Source organism: Acinonyx jubatus, chromosome B4 (genome assembly GCF_027475565.1).
Source record: "Acinonyx jubatus isolate Ajub_Pintada_27869175 chromosome B4, VMU_Ajub_asm_v1.0, whole genome shotgun sequence".
NCBI classification, from domain to species: domain Eukaryota; kingdom Metazoa; phylum Chordata; class Mammalia; order Carnivora; family Felidae; genus Acinonyx; species Acinonyx jubatus.
Genome location: NC_069387.1, coordinates 35,452,795 through 35,480,561, shown reverse-complemented (window position 1 = coordinate 35,480,561; position 27,767 = coordinate 35,452,795). Strand labels below are relative to the sequence as shown.

Sequence of the window (27,767 nt, the reverse complement as noted above, 5' to 3'; positions counted from 1 at the left end):
ACTTCTTCTGCCAAACAAACTTTTTTTTTTTTTTTGGTAACAAAAAAAACCCCAAGGTGGATATAGAATAGTCAGACAGAGGCTATTTGTCACCAGGACAGGTAACTGAGAATTATAGATCTCATTCCCTAAGAAAGTTAAGAAAATAAGATACATTTAGATGTTTGGGAGAATTTAGTACAATCTGGGGACAGGGAGAAAACCAGACACACTCTGGAGACTCAGCTCAGCTACTCAACTCTGTGAGTCCTGCCTCCCTTAGGGAATTAACCAACCTCTAAAAAAACATTAGCAAGGGCACAGATCTGGTGCAGATACTTGGCTTCCCAAGCAACTAGCTAAGTGATCTCATGCAGTTTCCCTGGCAATAAAACAGGGATAATAATATCTTTACCTCAAATAAGATAATGGATGTGAAAACCTTTTGTGAAATATAATCCTTTGAGAGATTGAGATATTGGTATAGATACATTGAGACTGTATCGAGGCAAAAGCAAAGAAAGCATGATTTTTAAAAAGTACAGAATTATGACATGTAAGATCTTGGGAATCATCTCTTGATTGAAGCCAACTACATCTGTAAGGAATCTCACCTGGATTTCTTTAGTCTTTTGTATACCCGGAAATCCACCGTTCTTTCCTGTGTCAACTTTGGTCTTTCCTGAGAGGGTCATTAACTGAAAAATAAGTGAATGTTTATAAATTAGAATTTCAAAAACGTGAAAATTCAAAATTAAGTAGAAAACCCGCTCTTCTTCAAAAGGGAGCCATTTTTTAAATCTCCAGTCTGCTTACCATTGTTTCTGGGGTACAAAGACCTTAGGAAACCTCAAAAGGACCAAGAAACCTGGACTAGAAGCAGAAGGAAAGTAGGGTTATCCTTGGGGCTCTCAGAAGATGTGGACGGGGAGCCAGATGCTCAGAGGAATTCTGGGATTTACTCTGCCTTCTTCAGGTTCTGGCCATGCTGCTCATAACTCTTTCTTTTCTGTGGCCTCCATCCCACGCTGTGGCAGTAACACAGAGGGCTGAGAATCGGGGAAGTGCCCCCGCCCTCCAGAAAAGTTCTCTGATGGGGGAAGAAGATTCTCAGGATCTCAGGTTGGACGTTGGAAGGCATTTTCTGAGGGATAACTCCCCCGGGGCGGGGGGTGGGGGGGGGTTGTGTTACCCTTGTACAAATGATGATTTCAAGGACACAGGAAGTTCTCTTGGGCTGTTCTGAATAATTAAGATTACACATTCCCTTGTTTATCTAGGGGAAATGCCTCCCAATTCTAAACATTTGACTTACAAATTCCCTTTCCGAGAACAATGCCCATTCATGAGTTGGGGACATTCTGTACAAACAATGGCTGGTCAGCTGTCACAATTCTCAGGACAGGGAGGTGGTTAGCGTGTCACCCCTACAGAGTGGGGTGTGTTTAGAAACTCAACTCCTAGTGTTTGTTAGGGACGCATAAACATAAAAGACAGGTCCAGACCTGTCCAGAGGAACATGCCCTGTGCATGTGACAGTCACACGTCCTAACGTGTCACCTAACCTTTGCTCTGAGCTGAAGAATATTGGGTAACTGTGACCTCCACTGAGGTCATAGTAACACACCTTCAGATACTATCCAGGCTAACAATGTTTAGAAAAAATTAACTCCCAAGTAGCACACTTATCATTTTTCCTGCTTATCTTTTTTTTTAAGATTTTATTTTTAAGTAATCTCTACACCCAGCATGGGGCTCAAACTCACAACCCCAAGACTGAGAGTAGCATGTTCTACCGACTAAGCCAACCAGGCACCCCTCTCTTGTCTTTTGACAATACAGGAGTAGAGAAACTGTTTGGAAATCAAAACACTGAGGTTATCTTTTTTTTGCATTTCATGTAGAGAGTTTCTTTCTTTCTTTTTTGCATTTCTTTCTTTTGCTTTTCTTTCTTTTTTGCATTTCATGTAGAGAGTTTTATTTATTTCTATTTCAGCTTTTTAAGAAAACATCATTGGCATAAGTACTGTACAAGTTTAAGGTATACAGCATAATGACCTGACTTACCTATGTTGTATAATAATTGCCACAGTAAGTTTAGTTAACGCCCATCATCTCAGATAGATACCAAAAAAAAAAAAAAAAGAAGAAAGAAAAAGGAAAGAAAAAGACAAAATGCTTTTTTTCCTCATAATGAGAACTTTTAGGATCTACCCTCTTAGCAACTTTTAGATGAACCGCATAGAGCAGTGTTAACCACAGCCATCACGCTGTCATTACGTCCCCAGGACTCATTTATAGAACTCGGGCTTTTTCCAAATCCCTATTTGTAGAGTTCTAGGCAGACATAGATTAAGATTTTGTGGGAGTTAAAGGCTATACAATGGAGGTGGGGGAGACAATAAAAAAAATAATGAATACCAAATTATGAATAGCAAGAGAGACACCCTGAAGCTTAAACCTCACTCTGGTTCTAGGGAAAGCATACAGAAGATTCCATGAAAATCTTATAGAGGCTTAAGTTGTTTTTTGTAAAACATTCTCACTCCTTCTTGCCTTAAGTGAATTCTGGAATTTCCTTGACAATGTCCTCAGTTGAAAACTTGCTAGGGTGCCTGGGTGGCTCAGGCGTGAAGCATCTGACTTTAGCTTAGGTTTTGACCTCACAGTTCATGAGTTCAAGTCCCCATCAGGTGAACTCCAGCTCTGTTTTGGGGGAGCCCCACTTCTCTCTCTCTCTCTCTCTCTCTCTCTCTCTCTCTCTTTGCCTCTCCTGGGATTCTCCTTCTCTCTCTCTTTGCCCTTTGCTCAGTTGAGCCCTCTATCAAAAAAAAAAAAAAAGAAAAGAAAGAAAAGCTTTCTAGGGTAAAGGCTCTTCTTTCTCTCATGCCCCTATGCTAAGGGGCTTGAGGAGGGGGAGGTGTTGCGTGCATACCCCGCAATTTCAGAACTAGCCAGCAAAGCCTCCAGTCAGACCTTCCCCTCTCCGCACCTGGGGGTTCCTCTGCAAAGGCAGTGGGATTGAGGCACGTGGCTACCTCTTCCTCCCAGCCAGTCTCCTGACAGTAAGCTGGGCCATGTTGGCAACTCACAAGCTGGCCACACCTGTGGAACTTGTCCCCTGATTTTTGTATTATCTGGCAGTTTCAAAGCCTAGATCCCCTTTGGATCCCTGAGCTCCAGCTCCCCTGCCTCGCCCTCATGGCTTCCAAACGTGCCCCGTGCTCTCATTACTACACTTCCTGGCTGTCTGCCCTCTCCTGCCCTCATTTTCTGCTCTCAGGACCGGGCCCTCATGGCCAGTCATGAGCACCCCACCCCACCGGCACCCTCAGATTCCACCTTCCACTGGCCATCTTGTTGAGAAGCAGCACTCAGCAGCGTGTGACTTACAGGGGTGAGCCGGTGGCATCCAGCCACTGAGGAAATACACTTCACTTTCTCTCCCACTGGGGCAAAGAGCCTTCTCAGATCCGATTCCTGACCCCTGCAGGGTAGAAAGGGTCTTTTGCACCTGTATAAAAACAGCTTTCAAATGCTCAAAGTGCTTTCCCGGGGCATGACCTTGAATGGTTACCTCCTTACCTTGGCCACCCACTGTCTGATTTCTCTCTGTTCCTTTCTCCTGCTGTGGTTTGCTGAAGAAAAACCACAGACCTAGGCATTCACCCTCAGACAGACTCCTGCGGCTGGACCTCTCTTCTCCTCAGATGTGCCCCTCTCCCCTCTTCGGTTTCTCACCCCTACCCCCCCACTGCCCCCCCACTGGTGTCCTCATCCTCTCTGCTGATGCTGCTCTGCCCTGGCCCTGAGACTGGGGGCGACACGAATTCCTGTCATTTCGAAACCCCTTCTCCCTCCAGAATTGTCCATTAACTTCACTCTTCCTCCCCGACAGCCTTCACTGTGGAGAAGAGAGAATTCAAGGAAGGTCCCAATGGGATTTTGTCCACACCTCCACTAGATCCCCCTCATCATGTGCAGTGGAGGTGTCTGTATATCTTGAGGCTACAGTTGGGACCTGCTAATAACCCCTGTTCCAGTGAGGGATTGGCTACTGGAAGGAAGTTTATTTAGTGATTTGTTATGGTGTTTTCTTTTTACTTTTTTTTCAACACTTTATTTTTGATAGAGAGAGACAGAGCACAAGTGGGGGAGGGGCAGAGAGAGACAGAGACACAGAATCCCAAGCAGGCTCCAAGCTGTCAGCACAGAGCCCGACGCGGGGCTCGAACTCACAAACCGCGAGATCATGACCTGAGACGAAGTCGGTCGCTTAACCGACTGAGCCACCCAGGCGCCCCAGTGATTCATTATGTTATGTCTGCTAGATTGTACAGGTGCTGAAGACAGTGCTTGGATCTGTTGGATACAGCACCAGTTCACGGCACATGTGACTGACACATGTTAAAAGCTCAGTAAACATTTGTGGAAGGGAGGGAGGAAAGAAAGAAAGGAGGAGGGAAGTTGCTTAGGGGTAAATATTTCTAGGGAGGGTGCAGCCATGCTAAGGGCTAGTAGAAGGTTCAGATTGGAACCTTCTTTTTTTTTTAATTTTTTTTAACGTTTTTTTAATTTATTTTTGAGACAGTGAGAGACAGAGCATGAACAGGGGAGGGTCAGAGAGAGGGAGACACAGAATCCGAAACAGGCTCTAGGCTCTGAGCTGTCAGCACAGAGCCCGACGCGGGGCTCGAACTCACAGACTGCGAGATCATGACCTGAGCCGAAGTCGGCCGCTTAACCGACTGAGCCACCCAGGCGCCCCCAGATTGGAACCTTCTACTGAGAAGCGCCGTTGAAAGCAAGAACGATGAGGGAATACACCACTCAGTCCAGAACAACTAATGATCTTTTTTTTTCAGTCTTATTTTTTAATACTCAATGCTTAAATAATGATGTTTTGTGCAGCCCTTTGTATTTGTGATAGAAGAGATATGGAAAGAGCAAAGGAAATAGCTGACCAGGGCAGTTTGTCTTTACAAACTAGGGAAGAAGGATTTGACGAAAAAAATGAAAAGGATGTGTGTGGGTGAAACCTTCAAAGAATACACTAAAGCAAATTCCTAGTTGCGCACTCACCTGTACACCTGTATTTACCTTTATGGCTTTCTCTAGGAATTAGAAATTGCGCGTTTGCATTGATAGCCATATTCCAATTCCAGTCAACACCATAAAGTTCATTTTCATTTTCTCTGACAGTGAGAAACTGGCTCCAATGAAAAGAATAAAAAAGAAGCAATGGGTCACCACGATCCTAGCTCCCGTGTCAGCCTCCTTGTAATGCCTGCAAGGGCGTAGCTCAGACTAGGGCAGAAGCAGTCTAAGCAGACCAGCGTGGCTGTGGGTGCACCCCCAGATTGTAAAAAGTCCCAGATGTGTCAGTGCTTCAGATTGATTTGGACACCCTTTATTTATTTACTTAAAAAAATTTTTTTTAACATTTATTTATTTTTGAGACAGAGAGAGAGCGTGAACAGGGGAGGGTCAGAGAGAGAGGGAGACACAGAATCTGAAACAGGCTCCAGGCTCTGAGCTGTCAGCACAGAGCCCGACGCGGGGCCCGAACCCACGGACCGCGAGATCATGACCTGAGCCGAAGTCGGACGCTCAACCGACTGAGCCACCCAGGCGCCCTGATTTAGGACACCCTTTAAATGCACACCAGGGCAAAGCTGAGCCAAAGCCAACTGGTGCCTCTGTGATTATGTCAAACCTCCAGGGTTCACATGGCTTAACTCTGGGTGACTTCCTCCTGTTGATCTAGACCTGTTCCCTAGACCCAGGAATATGAGGTGAGCTTTTGGTTAGACTGGTATCAGATTAATTTTGGTATTTGGAGAAAATGAGAAGGTAGGAGAGACAGAGAAGGAAGAGAAAGCAATAAATGTATCATCACTTTAAAGCTGTCATAAAGATTGTTAAGTTGATTGCATACAAATTAAAATTTCCATGTGGCAAAAATAATGAAGGCACATCAAAACACACACAATAAACTGAGAAAATATTTGTAGTGTATATCATGACAAACCCAAAAGAAAAATGGGCAAAGGACCTTCAAAAAATCATAAAAGAAGAAATACAGATGGCTTTCAAACCATAAATAATTGATCAACCTCATTTTTAAAAATGTTTATTTATTATTTATTTTTAAGAGAGAGAGACACCAAGAGCACGAGGTGGAGAGAGGCAGAGAGAGAGGGAGACAGAGACTCCCAAGCAGGCTCCGTGCCAGCAGCACCAGTGTAGAGCCTGAAGTGGGGGCTTGAACCCTCAGGAACTGTGAGAGCATGACCTGAGCTGAAGTCAAGAGTTGGACACTTAACTGACTGAGCCACCCAGGTGCCTCTGGTCAACCTCATTTTTAACGAAAGAAATGTAAATTCAAATTATAAGAGGGGCACCTGCGTGGCGCAGTCGGTTAAGCGTCCGACTTCAGCCAGGTTCACGATCTCGCGGTCCGTGAGTTCAAGCCCCGCGTCAGGCTCTGGGCTGACGGCTCGGAGCCTGGAGCCTGTTTCCGATTCTGTGTCTCCCTCTCTCTCTGCCCCTCCCCTGTTCATGCTCTGTCTCTCTCTGTCCCAAAAATAAATAAAAAAAATTAAAAAAAAATTAGATGTAATTTTTCACCTAATAGATGAGTAAAGATGAACAATTTTTGGATAAATCACTGTGTGAGAGAGGATGTGGAGAAACAGGTACTCTATGCATTGTTAGTTGGAGTAAAAATTGGTACCACAACTTTGGAATAATCTATCAAAATAAAAATACACGCATCTTTTGATCCAGTGAACCCACCTCTATAGAATTATCCTAAACATATGTGTATACAAAGATGTTTGCACAAAAAACCTTCTTACATCATTATTTGGGGAGGAAAAGTCTGAAAGAACCTAAATGCCTATCAATAGAGGGAATGAATATTAAACATGGCTATTATATAAATTGAAAAATACACAAAATGGTTCATGGGCATATCTATGAATGCATGTGAAAATATACAAGCTTACTGAAAGGATATAACAAATTCATGATAGCCCTGGATGGGAGGAGGAGGGCAGGATTGACTGTGAAGATCATAGAAATTTTTTTTTTTTTGGTCTTAGACTATTTCAACTTTCTCTGTAACATTTTACCTCATTTATGTAAGAAAAAAAAACCGTTATGACTAAGCATTCTCATCAGCTCTGAAACTTTGTGTATTGCCTCCTACTTTTCTGTATTTTTCCAGAAGGTATGATAGAGATCAGTGGGTATAAGGTGATATCTTTTGTGTAAAAAAAAAGGCACCTGTGTGCTTGGTTACATGGAACCATCTCTGGAAAGATAGACAAGGTGACAATGGTTGATCGCTGGCAAGGGGAACAAGGAAGTGGGTGAGGGGTGAGAAGGAGATTAATTTTTCACTGCACATTCTGACTCTGTATATATTTAACCATGTGAGTGTATTACTTAATAATCATAAAGAGCAAACAAAAAGCATGTGTTAAGAGCCAGCTCTGCTTAGAGAGCAAGATAAGCATTGCCTGCCCTCTAGATCTGGAGTTGCCTCGACTTTACCAAGAGAAGAAAGGGCATCTTTTGGTTCTCTGAAGTCTTTGCCTGAGGAGAGAGAGAAGGGGAAAGATGGGGTGCACACCCTCAACCCCTGCCGAGAGCCGGGAGCAGCTATTACCACACCAGTTATGTAGTGCACAGGCAGGAAAAAACACTGAAAAATGTCCAGTATGGCAAAGACAAGTATATTTTAGGGAGTGAGAAGGAAGCCCATGGCCAGGCAAACTTTCAGATAGTTATTCTGTTTTCAAGTCAGAGTCCTCAGCAAGAAAACAAAACAGTCCAATCAATGGAAAATAAACTATGAAAACCTTATGACAAACATGGATGAACCCTGAAGACGTTATGCTAAGTGAAACAGACCAGTCACAAAAGGACAGATACCATGTGGTTCCACTTCTATGAGGGACCTACAGTAGTCAGAAGAGACAGAGAGTAGACTGCAGGTTGCCAGGGATGAGGTGGGAGTAGGGGATGGGGTATTCGTGTTTAATGGGAACAGAGATTCAGTTGGAAATGAAAAAGTTCTGGAAATGCATGGTGGTGATGGAGTCATGGCAATGTGAATGTACTTACTGCACTGAACTGTATGCTTAGAAATGATTAAAATGATAAATCTTATGTGATGTACATTTTACCACAATTAAAAAAAAGAAGTTGCCTACCGAGCTGACAGTCCTGACGAGCATAAAACCATTAACTAGTCATTAAAGGTGCCATGGGGAGCACCTGGGTGGCTCCATCGGTTAAGACTCAGACTTCAGCTCAGCTCATATCTCACCATTCCTGAGTTCGAGACCCACATAGGATTCTGTTCTGACAGCTCAGAGCCTGGAGCCTGCTTCAGATTCTGTCTGTCTGTCTGTCTCTCTGCCCCTCCCCTACTTGTGTGCTCCTCTCTCTCTCTCTCTCAAATAGTAAATGAATAAACTTAAAAAAAAAAAGGTGCAATGCTTAACCGGTCTTATTATTGCCTCATGAACCTTAACCAAACCCTCCTTTATTTTTTTCTCTATAAATTTTTTGATGAGAGTGTGAGTTACAACTCTGACATTCAGACATAAACAGGCGTGCATGCGTGAGCTATTAACATAACTATATATATATATATATATAAAACTAACAACAACAAAACTAAACTAAACAAACAGCTCTTAAGTGATGAAGACAGTGAGCCTTACTCAGATTTCCTTCACACAGGTGGAAACATCCAATGAACCATTGGATGAACCAAATGAAACCATTTCTGTTTTCTGTAATGGCCAAGAGGGGAGAAACATTGCAACTGTGGGAGGACCTCCCCCCGGCCCCTCACTCCTTCCACACAGCAACTATCCGTTGGTAATGTTCAGGTGAATGACATTTCACTGCTTTGTGACCTTTCCACCAGTGTCCTAACTGAATTTCCTTTCAAAGACAGTGTCATAATATGTGTGAGCGAGCATATCTCAAGCTCTAGACTTTAGGGAGAGTCCTGGTTTCTGGACTTTGAACAGAACTAGGGCAGAGGGAGTCTGGTATCTGAAAGTGATATTGCTGTCTACTTATGCCAGCCAAATGCTGGTTTTGTAACTTTGTGTAGCCATGACCCAATCCCTGCTTGCCCCAACACTGATTAGCCCACTTTATTGTGCTCTTGTTATTCAAAATAACAGTCTGAGTGAGAGCCAAGGTGTCCTGTGGCATGTCACCCTATACCGCCTCTACCAATGACAGGGCCCATTTGGTGTGTCCAGCCCAGGCCTGTGCTCTGGTCCCCAAGCCTCCCACTCAGCACCACGGGATCCGTACATGGCCTAATGGCATGGAAACATCACTGCCATTGGACTCTGACTAGAGAGAAATTGAAATACCCATCTTTGATTGGGAAACCTAGCTAGAATATTTCTAATCTGCCTTGACCCTTGTCTAAAAAGAACTTTTATTTCAGTTGGCGTTTATTTGTCTTACAAATGGGAGCTCTGGCTCAGGGAGGAGGATTGGGGAGAAACAGACTATTACAGCAATTGGGTACAGTTTGAATCCTTGACACATTAGGTTTTTTGTTTTTTGTGTTTTTGTTCTTTTTGTTTTGTTTTGTTTTTGTTGTTGTTGTTTTGGTATTACCTTCAAATAATCTCTAATTATCAGAAACATCACAAGCTTTTGCTTTCATAGACCAAAGAACCCCTCAACACATCTTATTTCTTCTGGTGTTAGAAAAAACAGGGCTCATTCTATACTCTTACTACCTCCAAACATTCAGGCTACAGGGGATACTTGGCTTCTTCCACACTCCAATCCGACTCTCTTTCTGAAGAACATGGAGAGGCAAGTACTAATATCACATCTCCTTCTGTGGGCTGAAGATTTGAGGGTGGAGGAGAATCAGCTCCTTAAGGAGGGAGAATGAACCAAACCAGAAAGGGGATTCATGGACCTGTTTGGGCCCTTTAAAGCTTTCCTTGAAGACCTTGCCTGGAGGCAAAAGCCTCTTTATCTTGGAGCAACCACAGTTGTCACCTCCTCTTCACTCACTTCCAAAGCTAATAGTGCCTGACTTTGTTTCCACTGCAAGCAATTCTTTATAACGTCCCTCAGACAGGCACTCTCTCCCCCTATTCTCTATTTTTATCCCTACATTTTTCTCGTTACTGGTACAGTCTTCCACAAAACCGGTTAACGGAGGGAATCCTGATGATTTGTTCATTCATTCACCTTATATTTGCTGAGCACATAATTTACAAACCACTGGAGGTTTAGACTTCATTCCATTAATTTAAGAAATGATATAGTTTACAACTCATTTAGAAAGACTTTGATTGTTAAGTTTCTCACTTCAACTAAATTATAGTTGGTTTGTTTTGTTTTGTTTTGTTTTGTTTTGTTTTGCAGTATGAAGTTGTTGGTGAGTTATTAGTGTTCAGGACAGTGTTGTGAGTCACAAGTCTACTCCTGACATCTGGTAAAAGGTCTGCCACGTTGGCCCCAGTGTATTTATACCTGTAAGTGCAGTGTTCATTTTACCCTGTGGTTCTCACTGGCACCAATGTCTAAATCTTGAAGCTGGCACAGTATAGCTTTTCCCTAAGATTCAGATGTACTTTTTCACCTTTAAAAACCCCAGCATTTTAACTTTACCAATACAGCTAAACACACATTGTTTTTCCTCCCAGTTGCTCCTAAAGCTGGATGTTCCTGGAGTTCTAGGTCTCTACCAGGCCTATCTCAGGTCCACAGTAGGGATAAGAAGTACACAGAAGCTTCAGCCTAAGTCCCATTGCTGTAACTCTGGTGCTCAGGGGTCTGCTGTTCCTTCCTAGTTTTTTCACATTGATGCCATAGGGCTGGGTTTTTACTTGGTTTCCCTGTCTAGGCTTCTAGTTTCCTACTGAGATTAAAGACTGCAGTGTCTGTCTTTCCGTATTGGTTCCTTTAAGGACCCCTCTAAAGTTTTATGTGATCCTGGTGAGGCTATGAAGACCTCCTCCTAATCCCTGGATAATAAAGTGCGATAGGTGTGTGGCCTAGGCTGGCCAATCAGAGGGCCCTATCTTCCTTAGTGGTGGCGGTCAGTTCAGGAATAGGTAAAACCCATGCCAGCCCAATCAGAACTCTTCTTAGACTTTTTTTTTTTTTTAACTAAAGTTACCTGGAAAGATGTTCTCTATCCATTCGGACTGCTGAGCTTGGGGAAAGTGAGACAGGAACAGTTAACAGCCATCTTGACTTTGGCAACAGAGCCTACATGCTAGGGAAGCCAAGCAGAGGCAAGGAAAGTTCAGAGATAGAGTGAGTGGTGGATTGGATTATAGCTTCCAAATCTTCATGCTTAATTTGAAATTATATATATATAGAGAGAGATAGATTTATCTATTTACCTATCATCTATCTCTATCCATCTCTCTCTCTCTAATCTTTTGCCATTTGACTTTGCATTGCCTCCCACTAGAGTAAATGGAATTACATCCGTGCCCATTGACTTTGGATTTGGCCATATGACTTATTTTGACCAGTAGAGCAGGTATGAAAATGACCAGTGCAGGGGCTCCTGGGTGGCTCAGTCTGTTAAGCATCTTCGGCTCAGGTCATGATTTCATGGTTTATGAGTTCAAGCCCCACATCAGGCTCTGTGCTGACAGCATGGAGCCTGGAGCCTGCTTTGAGTTCTGTGTCTCCCTCTCTCTCTGCCCCTCCCCTGCTCACACTCTGTCTCTCTGTCTCTCTCTCAAAAATAAACAAACATAAAAAAAAAAAAAAGAAAGAAATGACCAGTGCGCCCATTCTAAGCTGAGGCCTTATGAGTTTCCACCAACAATTTTGGATCTTCTGCTCTCTCCCATGGAAAGAACAGATAGCTGTTCATCCCTCTGCTTTGGTCCCAGGATGAACACATGGAGCAGATCTGTAGCTAACCTGAAGACTGTAGTCCAGCTAAGCCCATCCATGACCAGCCAATATTAGCTTAAACATAGCCAATCTACAGACTTGTCAGCAAGAAATAAATTTTCATTGTTGTAGGCCACTGAGATTTTGAGTTACTTGTTACATAGCATTGAGGTGAGGGGGCTAACTTGCTACAAAACATGTTTACAGCAAAAGTGACTAACATAGATGGCCAGTGAAAAAGAGTTGTGAGTGTATCATTTAAACCTTTGATCACATTGCATCTGAAGTTAATGCCACCCAATTATGTGAGTTTCTATTATTAGGAACTAAACAGGTCCCAACCAATGCAAAAATCCTTCGTAAGCTTGCAGGATATAGTCTTATAATCTTCACTCGTCCTTATCAAATCACTCCCTCAGAATATTGGTTCTGTATATCTGCTAGCATCCTGACGTAAGTGGTCAGATCACAAGCAATAACACTATTGCCACAGCCTGACCTTTAATCTGACCCAACACCCAACAGTTTTAACAGAGCTGGTGTATTCCAACTGCCAAATAATCATCTGTCCTTTGTCCTAAGGGCTGATATCTGTCCTAACTACAGCTGAACTTGCCCTAACCCTTGGATGCTGCCCTTTTTAGATCCAGCCTCTGTCACTGGATCTGTTTCTTCAGTTCCTTTGGTCTACTTAACACTTGGCTGTACTCTTGCCCACAAACCTACATATCTGAAACAGAATACACTTTTACTATGACAATGTAAATATAGCAAATATAAAAAATAAGTGCAAGATAAACATTTCACCTTAATTCGTGATGTTATCTTTGCACTGCAAATAGAATGTTTTTTTTCTAACTTACCCTGAATTCTATTCTGGAGTTAAATTTGTGAGGAGAGGAAATCTGAAAATGTGGATCAACTTGGTCAGAATCTAGAAATAGGAGGATGGAGAGCAAAATTGGTGTATGTCCTCCCATGGAGCAGGTGCATAGCTCCAAGAAAATCCACATGCTAGCAAGGATTATTTATAGAACATAGATGACATTAGGCCAAAACTTCAGATTGCTCTTTAGACTCCCTAATTCTTCTTTTTAAAACACGTATATAATTTTCAGAGATTTATAATATATTTTTAAAATTCAAGCACAGATAATAATATAGAAAACACAAATAATATAACAAACACCTCTACTCTCACAATCCAAGATTTCTGTTAAATTTTTGTCTTATGTGCTTTATCTTTTTTCCTGCAGAGAAATAAAACATTATGAATGTAGCTAAAGTCCCTTTAACCACGACTCTTAGTTCTTTTCCCTCTCCCTTTCCATCCCATGAGCAGATAAGTTCTTTTTAATTCAAATCAATGCCATTTTACTGTTCAGGTTGTTTTGCCACTTGGTTTTAGTTCGTGTGTGTGTGAGTGTGTGTGTGTGTGTGTGTGTGTGTGTTTGAGAGAGAGAGAGAGAGAGAGAGAGAGAGAGAGAGAGAGCATGCATGAGCAGGGTAGAGGCAGAGAGAGGGGGACAGAGGATCAGACACTGTGCTGACAGCTGTGCTGACCCGTGCTGACAGCAGAGAGCCTGTTGCGGGGCTGCAACTCAAAAACTGTGAAATCATGACCTGAGCTGAAGTTGGACACTTTTAACTATGAGCCAACCAGGCGTGCCCACGTGTGTGTTCTTTTGATAGTATATGTTTATTTTCTTTTTAATTTTATTTAAATCCAAGTTAGTTAACATACAGTGTAATAATGGTTTCAGGAGTAGAATTTTGTGATTCATCACTTACATAGAACACCCAGTGCTCATCCCAACAAGTGTCCTCCTTAATGCCCATCAGCCATTTAGCTCACCCCCCACTCAACACCCCTCCAGCAACCCTCTGTTTCCTGTGTTTAAGAGTCTCTTATGGTTTGCCTAGTCTATGTGTTTTTGAGATCTATTTTTTTTCAACTTTTGTGTAAGTGAGATCATATTGAATGTATTCTACTGTAACTTGCTTACCTCAAAACACATTATGTTTTGCAATTTATAGCAGGGGCACCTGGGTGGCTCAGTCAGTTAAGCATATGATTTTGATTCAGTTCATGGGTTCAAGCCCCCTGTTGGGCTCTGTGCTGACAGCTCAGAGCCTGGAGCCTGCTTCAGATTCTGTGTCTCCCTCTCTCTCTGCCCCTCCTCCACTCACTCTCTGTCTCTCAAAAAAAAAAAAAAAAGTTAAAAAATTTTTTAATTGAAGTATAGTTTTTAGATGTACAACATATTAGTTTTCAGGTATACAACATGATTTGACATTTGTATATATTGCAAAATGATCACCACAATGTCTGGTTACCACTTCAAAAAATCCTTTGCAGTAATTGACCTATTCAGATTTTCTATTTCTTTATGAATCAGTATTGGAAGACTATATGTTTCTAACAATGTTTCTGTTTTTTCCCAGGTTGTCAAATGTGTTGGCATATAATTGTTCATAGTAGTGTCTTATGATTCCCTGTATTTCTTTGCTATCAAATGCAAAATGTGACATCAAAAATATAAAAAGTTATGGAGAGGGACTAAAAATGTAGAGTTTTAGAATGCATTCAAACTTGTTATCAACTTAAAATAGATTGCTTTTTGATATCACAATTTACATCTTTTTATTTTGTACATCCCTTAACTAATTATTGTGGTTATAGTTATTTTTGCTACTTTTGCCTTTTAACCTTCATGCTAGCTTTGTAAGTGATCAACCCACTTACTATATACTTATATTGGAATTTTACTCTCGTATGTTTTCTTCTTACTAATTTGTGCCCCCTCCCTTTTTTTTTTTAGCTTAAAGAAATTCCTTTAACATTTCGTGTAGGACCAGTTTAGTGGTGATGAAATAATCCTTTAGCTTTTGTTTGTCTGGAAAGCTCTTTATCTCTCCTTTACTCTTTTTTTTTTTTTTTTTAAAGTAGGTTCCATTCCTAACATGGGGCTTGAATTTACCCCCCTGAGACTGAGAGTCACAGGTTCTACTGACTGGGCCAGTTAGGTGCCCCTCTTTATCTCTCCTTTAATTCTGAATGATAACCTTGCCAAATTGAGTGCTCCTGGTTGGAAGATTTTCCCCTTCAGCACTTTTGAATATATCAGGACACTCCATTCTGGCCACAGCATTTCTTTTTCACATTGTGCTTTGTTTTTTCTCTTGCTGTTTTTAAGATTTTCTCTTCATCTTTAACTCTTGACATTTAAAAAAAAATTTTTTTTAACGTTTATTTATTTTTGAGACAGAGACAGACAGAGCATGAACGGGGGAGGGCCAGAGAGAGAGGGAGACACAGAATCTGAAACAGGCTCCAGGCTCTGAGCTGTCAGCACAGAGCCTGACGCAGGGCTCTGTCTCACAGGCTGAGAGATCATGACCTGAGCTGAAGTCAGACGCTTAACTGACCGAGCCACCCAGGCGCCCCATTAACTCTTGACATTTTAATTATAATGTGTCTCGGTGTGGCTCTCTCTGGGTTTATCTTTTTTGGAAGTCTTTTGGCTTTCCTGGACCTGGACGTTTGTTTTCTTCCCCAAGTTAGGGAATATTTCAGCTATTATTTTTTCAAAGAAATTTTCTGCTCCTTTCTCCTCTCTCTTCTCCTTTTGGGACCCCTCTAATGCAGATGTTATTCTGCGTGATGTTGTCTCACTTTTTAAAATTAATTTTTCTTCTTGCTACTCTGATTGGGTGAGTTCTACTTCCCTCTTTTACAGCTCACTGATTCTTTCTTCTGCTTCATCGAGTCTGCTGTTATACCCCTCTAATGTATTTTTTCAGTGCCGTTATTGTACTCTTTAGTTCTGTAACTTCTGTTCGGTACTTTATTATATTTTCTGTCTGTTTGTTGAAGTTCTCACTGTGTTCATCCATTCTTCTCCTGAGTTCAGTGAGCATCTTTATGATCATTATCCTAAACTCTTTATCAGGTAAATTACTTATCTTTGTTTCATTAAGATTTTTCACCTCTGGGGTTTTATCCTGTTCTTTTTTAGGGAATATACCCCAGTCTCCTTATTTTGCTTAACTCTCTCTTTCTATACATTAGGTGAAACAGCTATCTTTTCCAGTCTTAAAGGAGTGGCCTTTTGTAGGAAAGAAAACCTATCGTTTAACTTTGCCTTAGTTCTTGGTTGTTTCTCCAACTTTAGTGATTGTCTAAGCAACCTGATTTATTCCTTTAAAAAAAATTTTATTTAATGTTTATTTTTGAAAGAGAGAGAGATAGAGTGCAAGCAGGGTAGGGGCAGAGAGAGAGGGAGACACAGAATCTGAAGAAGGTTCCAGGCTCTGAGCTGCTAGCAGAGTCCAATATGGGGCTCGAACCCACAGATCATGAGATCATGACCTGAACCGAAGTCGGTCACTCAACTGCCTGAGCCACCCAGGCACCCCAACCTGATTTATTCCTGATAGGTCCCAGTTATTGAGAGGCTTCCAGTTCCAGAGGGACAGTCTCAGCCCCTAATTTCAGGCTAATTGGAAAGTAGACCCTCAGGCAGCAGCTTTAAATGTATGCAAATATATACAGTCCTGTGGTGCCATAAAGGTTAACCTTGCCAGCCTCCAGATCAGGAAATCTGAAAGTGTCTCCTTGGAGACAGTTGCAAAAATCAGGACTCCAGATGAGTCCTTTCTGGGAGGTACCAGAAAACTGTAGCAAGGCCAAGGGACAGTGCAAAGATGGCATCCCCAGGCTACATTCCCTGAGAGCATTTCTGTAGCCTCTGGGTGTGTGGCTACCCAAAATTTGCTGCTCTATTCATGTCTTCTGCCCATTAAAAAAAATTTTTTTTAACGTTTATTTATTATTGAGAGACAGAGAGAGACAGAGCATGAGCATGGGAAGGGCAGAGAGAGAGCAGGATACACAGAATCCGAAGCAGGCTCCAGGCTCCGAGTTGTCAGCACAGAGCCCCACGCGGGGCTCAAACTCACAAACCTCAAGGTCATGACCTGAGCTGAAGTAGGTTGCTTAACTGACTGAGCCACCCAGGTGCCCCTCTGCCCATTTTTTAACTGAATTATTTGTTTTTTGGGTATTGGGTTTTACAAGCTCTTTATATATTTTCGATACTAACCCTTTATCAGATATGTCATTTGCAACCATCTTCTCCCATTCCAAAGGTTGCCTTTTAGTTTTGTTGATTATTTCCTTCACTGAGCTTTTTCCTTTCTTTTCTTTCTTTCTTTCTTTCTTCCTTTCTTTCTTTCTTTCTTTCTTTCTTTCTTTCTTTCTTTCTTTCTTTCTTTCTTTCTTTTTTTCTGTAGTCCCAATAGTTTATTATTATTTCCCTTGCCTCTGGGGACCCTATCTAGAAAAGAGTTGCTAAGGCTAGTGTCAGAGAAATTACAGACCGTGCTCTCTTTGAGGATTTTTATGGTTTCAGGTCTTTTTTTTTTAATGTTTATTTATTTTTGAGAGAGAGAGAGAGAGAGCATGAGTGGGGCAGAGACAGGGAGACAGAGGATCCAAAGCAGGCTCTGAGATGTCAGCACAGAACCCGATTCAGGCCTCAAAATCATTAGCTGTGAGATTATGATCCGAGTCAAAGTCAGAGACTTAACCAACTGAGCCACCCAGGCGCTCCTGGTTTCATGTCTTGCATTGAGGTCTGTAATCCATTTTGAATAGATTTTTGTGTATGGTGTAAGACAGTAGTTCAGTTTCATTCTTTTGCATGTTGCTGTCCAGTTTTCCTAACACTATCTGTTGAGGAGACTGTCTTTTTCTCATTGGATATTCTTTCCTGCTTTGTCAAAGGTTAATTGACCACATAATCAGGGATTTATTTCTGGGCTTTCTATTCTATTCTGTTCTATTGATCTATATGTCTGTTTTTGTGACCTATATGTCCGTTTTGATTACTTCAACTTTGTAATACATAACGTAAATTTTGGAGTTGTGATGCCTCCAGCTTTGCGTTGCTTTTTCAAAATTTCTTTGGCCATTCAGGATCTTTTGTGTTTCCCTACAAAGTTTAGGATTATTTGTTCTAGTTCTGTAAAAAGTGTTGTTGATATTTTGATAGGGATTGCATTAAATGTGTAGATTGCTTTGGGGTTATATAGACAATTGTTCTTCCCATCCATGAGCATGGGTTATTTTTCCATTTCTTTGTGCCGTTTTCAATTTCTTTCATCAGTGCTTTATAGTTTTCAGAGCACAGGCCTTTCACCTCTTTGCTTAAGTTTATTTCTAGGTATCATATTGTAACTGTAAATGGGGATTGTCTTCTTAATTTCTCTTTCTGCTGCTTCAATATTGGTGTACAATCATGCAACAGATTTCTGTAGAATGATTTCGTACCATGTGACTTTACTCAATTTGCTTATCAGTTCTAGTATATTTTTGCTGGAGTCTTTGAGGTTTTCTATATATACTAGTATCACATCATCTGCAATAGTGAAAGTTTGACTTCTTCCTTGCCTGTTTGGATTCTTTTTATTTCTTTTTGTTGTCTGATTGCTGTGGCTAGGACTTCTAGTACTATGTTGAATAAATATGGTGACAGTGGACATCTTAGTCTTGTTCCTGGCTTTAGGGGAAAGGCTCTCAGTTTTTCCCCATTGAGGATGATGTTAGCTATGGGTTTTTTCTATAAGGCCTTTATTATGTTGAGGTATGTTGCTTCTAAACTTACTTTGTTGAGGGTTTTTATCATGAATGGATGTTGTACTTTGTCAAATGCTTTGTCTGTATCTATTGAAACAAGCATACAATTCTCTTTTTTTAATTTATTTTGTGAGAGAGAGAGGGAAAAGGGGAGAGACAGAGACAGAGAGAGAGAGGGAGAGAGAGAGAGAACAAGTGGGGGAGGGGCAGAGAGAGGCAAAGAGAGAATCCCAAGCAGGCTCTTCATTGTCAGTGCAGAGCTCAATGCGGGGCTCAAACTTCCAAACTGTGAGATCATGACATGAGCCGAAGTCAGACGCTTTACCCACTGAGCCACCCAGGTGCCCCACCATCATATGATACTTATCTTTTCTCTTATTGATGTGATGTGTCACATTGATTGATTTGCAAATATTGAACCACCCTGGCAACCCAGGCATAAAACCCACTTGATCATGGTGAATGTTTTTTAAAATGTATTGTTGGATTTGGTTTGCTAGCATTTTGTTGAGGAATTTTGCATCTATGCTCTTCAGAAATATTGGCCTGTAGTTTTCTTTTTTTGTGTGGTGCCTTTATCCAGTTTTTGTATCAAGGTAATGCTGGCCTCATACAATGAATTTGGATATTTTCTTCTTTTTCTGTCTTTTGGAATAGTTTGAGAAGAATAGGTATTAACTCTTCTTTAAATATTTGGCAGAATTTTTCTGTGAAGCCATCTGGTCCTAGACTTTTGTTTGTTGGGATTTTTTTCCCCAAGTTTTTTTTTAATGTTTATTTTTGAGAGGAGGAGAGAGACAGAGACAGAGCATGAGTGGGGGAGGAGCAGAGAGAGGGACACACAGAATCTGAAGCAGGCTGCAGGCTCCGAGCTGTCAGCACAGAGTCCGACATGGGGCTTGAACTCATGAACCGTGAGATCATGACCTGAGCCAGTGTCAGATGCTTAACTTACTTGAGCCACCCAGGCACCCCTTCCCAAGTTTTTATTTAAATTATAGTTAGTTAACATATACAGTAAAATTGGTTTTAGGTGTAGAATTTAGTGATTAATCAATTATAATAACACCCAGTGCTTATCACAACATCACAACTGGCATCACAACCCAGTGCCCTCCTTAATACCCATCACCCACTTAGCCCATCCCCTACCCACCTTCCTCCATCAACCCTGTCTGTTCTCTGTAGTTAAGAATCTCTTATGGTTTGCTTCCCTCTCTCTCTTCCCCCCTATGTTCATCTGGTTTGTTTCTTAAATTCCACATATGAGTGAGATCATATGGTATTTGTCTTTCTCTGACTGACTTATTTTGTTTAGCATAATACATTCTAGCTTCATCCATGTCATTGCAAATGGAAAGGTTTCATTCTTTTTGATATCTGAGTGATGTTCCACTGTGTGTGTGTGTGTGTGTGTGTGTGTGTGTGTGTGTACACCACTTCTTTATCCATTCATCAGTCCATGGACATTCGAGCTATTTCCATAATTTAACTATTGTTAATAATGCCTGCTATAAACATCAGGGTGCATGTACCCTTTTGAATCAGTATTTTGTATCCTTTGGGTAAATACATAGTAGTGCAATTACTGGGTCATAGGGTAGTTCTATTGTTAACTTTTTGAGGAAACTCCATACTGTTTTCCAGAGTGATTGTACCAATTTGCATTCCGACCAACAGTGTAAGAGGGTTCTCCTTTCTCCACATCCTTGCCAACATCTATTGTTTCCTGTGTTGTTAATTTTAGCCATTCTGACAGGGGTGAGGTGGTATTTCATCATGGTTTTGATTTTCATTTCCGTGATTATGAGTGATGTTGAGCATCTTTTCATGTGTCTGTTAGCCATCTGGATGTCTTTGGGAAAATGTCTGTTCATGTCTTCTGCCTATTTCTTTCTTTTTTAAAAAATTTATTTATTTATTTATTTAGAGTATGTGCACATGGGTACAAGCAGGGAAGGGGCAGAGAGAGGGAGAGAGAAAATCCCAAGCAGGTTCCACACTGCCAATGCAAAGCCCAATGTGGGGCTTGAGCCTATGAACCTTGAGATCACAACCTGAGCCAAAACCAAGCGTCAGATGCTTAACTGACTGAGCCACCCAGGTGACCCACTTCTGCCTATTTATTACTGGATTATTTATTTTTTGGGTGGTGAGTTGGATAAGTTCTTTATGTGTTTTGGATATTAACCCTTTATCAGATATGTCAGTTACAAATATGTTCTCCCATTCCATAGATTGTTTTTTAGTTTTGTTGATTTTTTCCTTCACCGTGCAGAAGATTTTCATCTTGATGAAGTCCCAATAGTTCATTTTTGCTTTTGTTTCTCTTGCCTCTAGAGATGTGTGTAATAAGAAGTTACTATGGCTGAGGTCAAAGAGGTTGTTGTCTGTATTCCCCTATATGATTTTGATGGTTTCCTGTCTCACATTTCGGTCTTTTATACATTTTGAATTTATATTTCTGTGTGGTATAAGAAAGTGGTCCAGTTTCATGCTTCTGCATGTTGTTGTCCAGTTTGTTTTTTGAACACCATTTGTTGAAGAAACTGTCTTTTTTCTACTGGATATTCTTTCCTGCTTTGTTGAAGATTGTTGACCATATAGTTGTGGGTCCATTTCTGGGTATTCTATTCTGTTTCACAGATGCATGTGTCTGTTTTTATGCCAGTACCATGTTTTCTTGATGACTACAGCTTGTGATGCCTCCAGATTTTCTTTTATTTTCTTTTTTTAAAATATTTTTTCTTTATAATTAAAAAAAATGTTTATTTCTGAGAGACAGAGCACAAGTGGGGGAGGGGCAGAGAGGGAGGGAAAATCCAAAGCAGGCTCCAGGCTCTGAGCTGTCAGCACAGAGCCCAACCTGGGGCTCGAACACAGACCGTGAGAACATGACCTAAGCTGAACTTGGACGCTTAACCAATTGAGCCACCCAGGCGCCCCTGCTTTTTTTCAATATTATTTTGGCTATTCAGTGTCTTTTGTGGTTCCGTACAAATTTTAGTATTGTTTGTTCTAGCTCAGGGAAAAATGCTGGTGGTATTTTGATAGAGATTGCATGAAATGTGTAGATTGCTTTGAGTAGTATAGAGATTTTAACAATATTTGTTCTTCTAATTCATAAGCATGGGATGTCTTTTCATTTCTTTGCATCCTGTTCAATTTCTTTCATAAGTGTTCTATAGTTTTCAGAGTACAGATCTTTTACCTCTTTGGTTAGGTCTATTCCTAGGTATCTTATGGTTTTTGGTGCAATTGTAAATGAGGATTGCCTTCTTAATTTCTCTTTCTGCTGCTTCATTATTGGTATATAGAAATGCAACAGATTTCTGTATGTTGATTTTATATCCTGGAACTTTGCTGAATTTATGTATCAGTTCTAGCAATTTCTTGGTGGAGTCTTTTGGGTTTTCTACATTGAGTGTCATGTTGTCTGTGAATAGTGAAAAGTTTGATTTCTTCCTTTCCAATTTGAACACCTTTTATTTCTTTCTGTTGTCTAATTGCTGAGGCTAGAGACTTCCAGTACTATGATAAATAACAGTGGTAAGAGTGGACATTCCTTTCTTCTTCCTGACCATAGAGGAAAAGCTCTCATTTTTTCCCTGTTGAGGATGATATTAGCTATGGGTCTTTCATATATGGCCTTTATGATATTGAGGTATGTTCCCTCTGTCCCTACCTTGTTGATGGTTTTTATCAAGAATTCATGCTATATTTTGACGAATGCTTTTTCTGCATCTATTGAGAGGATCACGTGGTCCTTATCCTTTCTTTTATTAATGTGATATATCACATTGATTGATTAAGATATTGAACCACACCCGCAGCCCAGGAATAAATCCCACTTGATCGTGGTGAATAATTCTTTTAATGTACTGTTCAATTCGATTTACTAGTATCTTGTTGAGAATTTTTGCATCCATGTTCATTAAGGATATTGGCCTGTAATTCTCCTTTTTTTTTTTTAAATCTTTATTTATTTTTGAGAGAGAGACAGCATGTGAGCAGGGGAAGAGCAGAGAGAGAGGGAGACACAGAATCCGAAGCAGGCTCCAGGCTCTGAGCTGTCAGCACAGAACCCGACGTGGGGCTTGAACTCACAAACTGTGAGCTCATGACCTGAGCCAAAGTCGGACGCTCAACTGACTGAGCCACCCAGGCGCCCCATGTAATTCTCCTTTTTAGTGGAGTCTTTGTTTGGTTTTGGAATCAAGGTAATTCTGGCCTCATAGAATGAGTTTGGACGTTTTCCTTCCATTTCTATTTTTTGGAAAAGTTTGAGAAGAATAGATATTAACTCTTCTTTAAATGTCTGGTGGAATCCCCCTGGGAAGTTATCTGGCCCTGGACTTTTCTTTGTTTCAAAAGTTTTGATTACTGATTCAATTTCTTTGCTGGTTATGGGTCTGTTCAAATTTTCTATTTATTCTTGTTTCAGTTTTGGTAGTTTGTATGTTTCTAGGAATTTATCCATTTCTTTTAGGTTGTCCAATATGTTGCCATATAGTTTTTCATAATATTCTCTTTTTTGAAAAAAAGTTTATTTATTTTTGAGGGTGGGAGAAGAAGCAGAGAGAGAGAGAGAGAGGGAGAGGCAGAATCCCAATCAGGCTCCACACTCTCAGCACAGAGCCCAATGTGGGGCCTGAACCATGAACTGTGAGATCATCACCTGAGCTGAAATCAAGAGTTGGAGCCACTCAGGTGCCCCCATAATATTCTCTTATAATTGTTTGTATTTCTATGGTGTTGGTTGTTATTTTTCCTCTGCAATTTGTGATTTTATTTCCTTGGGTCTTTTTTTTTTGCTTGATAAGTCTGGGTAGTGGTTTATCAATTTCATTGATTTTTTTCAAAGAACTAGGTCCTGGTTTCATTGATCTGTCCTATTGTATTTTTTAGTTTTATATCATTTATTTATTTATTTATTATTTACTTCCTTCTGCTAGTTTTAGTTTGTTGTTGTTGTTGTTTTTGTTCTTTTTCTAGCTCCTTTAAGTGTAAGTTTAGGTTATTTATTTGAGATTTTTCTTGCCTCTTGAGGGAGGCCTATATTGCTAAACACTTCCCTCTTAGAACTGCTTGTGCTGTGTCCCAAAGGTGTTTTTTTTATGTTTGTTTATTTTTGAGAGAGAGAGAGAGAGATCATGAATGGGGAAGGGCATAGAGAGAGGGAGACAGAGGATCTCAAGCAGTCTCTGAGCTGACAGTACAAAGCCTGATGCAGGGCTCAAACTTATGAACCATAAAATCATGGCCTGAGCTGAAGGTGGACCTTTAATCAACTGAGTCTCAAAGTTTTTGAACTGCTGTGTTTTCATTTTCATTTGTTTCCATGTATTTTTTAAATTCCTTTTTAAAAAAAAATGTTTATTTTGAGAAAGAGAGACAGAGAGAAGAGGGGGGTGAGGGGCAAAGAGAGAGGAAGAGAGAAAATCTTCCTTTTTTTGGGGGGCAGGATCTTTTTTTTAAATTTTATTTATTTATTTGAGAGAGACTGAGACAGCACGAGTAGAGGAGAGGCAGAGAGAGAGAGAGAGAGAAAGAGAATATCCTAAGCAGGCTCCACACTGCCAATGCAGAGCCTGATGTGGGGCTCAAACTCACAAAACCATGAGATCATGACCTAAGCTGAAACCAAGAGTTGGACACTTAACCAACTGAGCCACCCAGGTGCCCCTGGGAGAGCAAATCTTAAGCAGGCTCCGTGTTTAGTGTGGAACCCAACACAGGGCTCTATCCCACGACTGTGAGACCATTACCAGAGCCAAAACCAAGAATTGGACACTTACCCAACTGAGTCACCCAAGTGCCCCTGCATGTATTAGATCTAAAATGAGTCTCTTGTAGATAGCATAGAGATGGATCTTGTTTTTTGATCTATTCTGTCATCCTATGTCTTTTGATTGGAGCACCTAGTCCATTTATATTCAAAGTAGTTATTGATAGATATGTATTTATTGCCATTTTATTACTTGTTATGTGGTTGTTTCTGAAGGTTTTCTCTGACCCTTTCTTATCTTTCTCTCTTTCCTGGTTTGCTCGTTTTCTTTAGTGATATATTTGGATTTTTTTCTCTTTATTCTTTGCATATTTGTTACTGGTTTTTGATTTGTGGTTACCATTTGGTTTGTATACAATATCTTCTACATATAGCAGTCTATATTAGGTTGTTGGTCATTGAAGTTTGAACTCATTCTTTACTCCTTTCCTCTCCATGTTTTAGGTATATTTTGTCATATTATACATCCTTTTATTTTTGAGTCCCTTAACTGATTTTTTACAGAAATATTCATTTTTACTGCTTTTGTGTTTCCAACTTCATATTGTCGTTTTTTGGTCTTTCTTCTCAAAAAGAGTCTCCTTTAGTATTTCCTGCAGGGCTAGATAGTGTTCATGAACTCCTTTAGTTTTTATATTTCTGGGGAATTCTTTATCTATTTTGAATGATAGCCTTGTTGGATAGAATATCCTTGGCTGCAAGTTTTTCCCTTTCAGCACTTTGAATATATCATGTTAGTCCTTTCTGGCTTGGAAAGTTCCTGTTGAAGAATCCACTGATAGCCTCATGGAGTTTCCTTTGCATGTTACTGTCTTTATTGTCTTTCAACTTTTAATATTTTTTTCTTTATCATTATATTTTTGCCATTTTAATTACAATATGTGTTGGTGTGGATCTGATTTTGTTGATTTTGATAGTGGTTCTCTGTGAGTCCTGGATCTGGATATCTGTTTCCTTCTCCAGATTAGAAAAGCTTCCAGCTGTTATTTCTTCAAATAAATTCTCTGCCTGCTTTCTCTCTCTTCTTCTTCTGGGACTCCTATAATATGAATGTTACTACATTTGATGGAGTCCCTGAGTTCTCTAAGTCTAATCTTGTTTTGCATAATTCCTTCTTCTCTTTCATTCAGCTTGATTATTTTCCATCACTTTGTCTTCTGGGTCATTAATTTGTTCCTCTGCTTCTTCCAGCCTGCTGTTCATTCCATCAAGTATGTTTCCCATTTCATCTATTGAGTCCTTTATCTGTGCTATGTCACTCCATATTTCTTTTTTTTTAATGTTTGTTTATTTTTGAGAGAGAGAGAGAAAATGGGGGAGGGGCAGAGAGAGAGGGATATAAAGAATCAAAGCAGGCTCCAGGCTCTGAGCTGTCAGCACAGAGCCCAATGTGGGGCTTGAACCCACAAACAGTGAGATCATGACCTGAGCCAAAGTCAGACACTTACCAACTGAACCACTCAGGTGCCCCTGTTATTCTGTATTTCTGTGTTAAGGGTCTCACTCATGCTCTCCACTCTTTCTCAAGTCCAGTGAGTATCTTCATGATCATTGCTTTAAGTTCTCTATCAGGCATGTTACTTATATCTGTTTTGCTTAGGTCTTTGGCCACAGCTTTGTCCTGTTCTTTTGTTTCGGACAAATTCCTCTGTCTTCTCATTTTGTCTAAATCTCTGTGCCAGTTTCTCTGTGTTAGGAAAGTCAGTTACATCTCCTGTTCTTGAGTTTAATGGCTTTATGAAGAAGACGTCCTCTAGTGCCCTGCAGTGTAATGTCCTCTTTTCCACAGGGCCTGACACTTCTGAAGGTGTCTCCAATGTGTGCTGCATGTGTTCTGCTGTTGTGTCCTGGCCACTTTATCCTTTTGGCCAGTCATTTGCAGAGGCTCTCTTTGCCTGTGTGGGCAGTGTTTGGTCCCTGGCCTGAATATGGTGAGTTTAACTATGTGTGCTCTGGTCAGCTTGTGAAATGAGACCCATTGCTACCACCACCACAACAAAGGGCTCACAAAACTCTTGAGTCAGGAGACTTTGTGTTGGGAAGGGTGTGGGCTGGTCTTCTGGGGGAGGGTCCCACCACACTGGGACTGAGGCAGGTCTGACTGGGAAGAGTGGTTTTCTGGAGCATGGGGGAAGAGGCTTGGTGTAAGCAAGTTAGGTAGCAAGTGTGGGCACTGTGCTGGTACCTGCAGGTGGCTCTGTGTTTATGCTGAGTGGGGGGGAGAGGGAAATGGTAGCAGCTAGTTCCTTTGTTTCCGGAGGGGTCTCTCTATGTATGCTGCCTCTCTGGGACGTGCTCCGATATGAGCAACTGTCCTCACCACTGTGTGCCTGGGATACTCTTCAGATTGTTGTATGTCCATGGGTTGTTTGCTTGCCTTCTCTCCAAGAGCAGCCCCAATGGCCTCTGAGCTCTCCTAGAGCCAAGCACACTGACCTTTAAAACTCCAGGCTTTAAGCCCCATTGGTTGCAAGAATTTGCAAAATTTGGGTCCTCTTTCTTTCCAGGCCAGTTGTTACGGGGATTTGTTTTCCTTGTGTGCTCCTTTGTGTGCTAGTTTATCTCTCACCCTTCTCTGAGTCCATAGCTCCCTCCTCACTGTAGCAGCCACAATCTGTTTCTTTCCCAAACCACATCTCTGCACTTCCTACCTTCTTCAATGTGACCTCTTCTCTACCTTTAGTTGTAGAGTTTGTTCTGCCAGTCTTCAGATCAATTTCTAGAGTATTTAGGATGATTTGGTAGTTATCTAGTTGTATTCATGGGACAAGGTGAGTCTAGGGTCCTCCTACTCTGCCACCATCTTCTCTTCTCCCTTTTCTCCTTCTAGATCACCTTTTATTAGACTTATAATGAACATATATTCCTCTTTTCTCTAAAAGTCTATTCTTTCTGTCTCATCTGTGATGTCTTCTAGGTTAATCCAGCCAGTCTTTTGATTTTCTCTTTAGCTATATCTAATCTGCTGTTCAACTTATTCACTAAATGATTGTTTATTATTTTTAGAAATTTGATTATTTTGCATTTCTACTTGTTCTTGTTTCATTTATTCTTGTTCTTACATTTTTCTTTTAGATAGTTTATAATTTTAAAATGCTTATTTTTTAGCATCAATAATATTGTTCTAAATTTAAATCTTAGGCTTACATGGTTATTGTAAGGTTATTAATTTCTCAGGGAAGACTTTTTTCTTTTCCCTCTTCCCTATCTTCAGGGGAAAGTTAAGCTTTAATTCACATTTACTACTGTGGTTTTCATTCCCTTTGTGAAACCTGAGTAATTAAATTTCTTTCTTGAGTATTCAGTGTTGCATTTAAAAGAAAGCTTTTGAATTTATTCAGCAGTTCTAGGTATTCCTCACAGGAGAAATTTCAGGACATCTAGTCTGCCAACTTGCCAAACTTGAAGGTTATTAATTAACTGTGTGTATGTGTG

The 27,767-nt window shown here is 40.7% G+C and overlaps 1 long non-coding RNA gene across 2 annotated transcripts in view; it reads right to left on the bottom strand.

The window, feature by feature from the left end:
• LOC106965410 (uncharacterized) overlaps positions 1-27,767 on the bottom strand; it is a 54,394-nt gene that overhangs the window by 6,551 nt on the left and 20,076 nt on the right. For both annotated transcript variants that reach the window (XR_008300036.1, XR_008300037.1), the window contains exons 2-3: positions 11,168-11,266; positions 594-677 (exon numbers count right to left, since the gene is read on the bottom strand). This is a non-coding gene — a long non-coding RNA (uncharacterized LOC106965410). The remainder of the gene's footprint in view (positions 1-593; positions 678-11,167; positions 11,267-27,767) is intronic.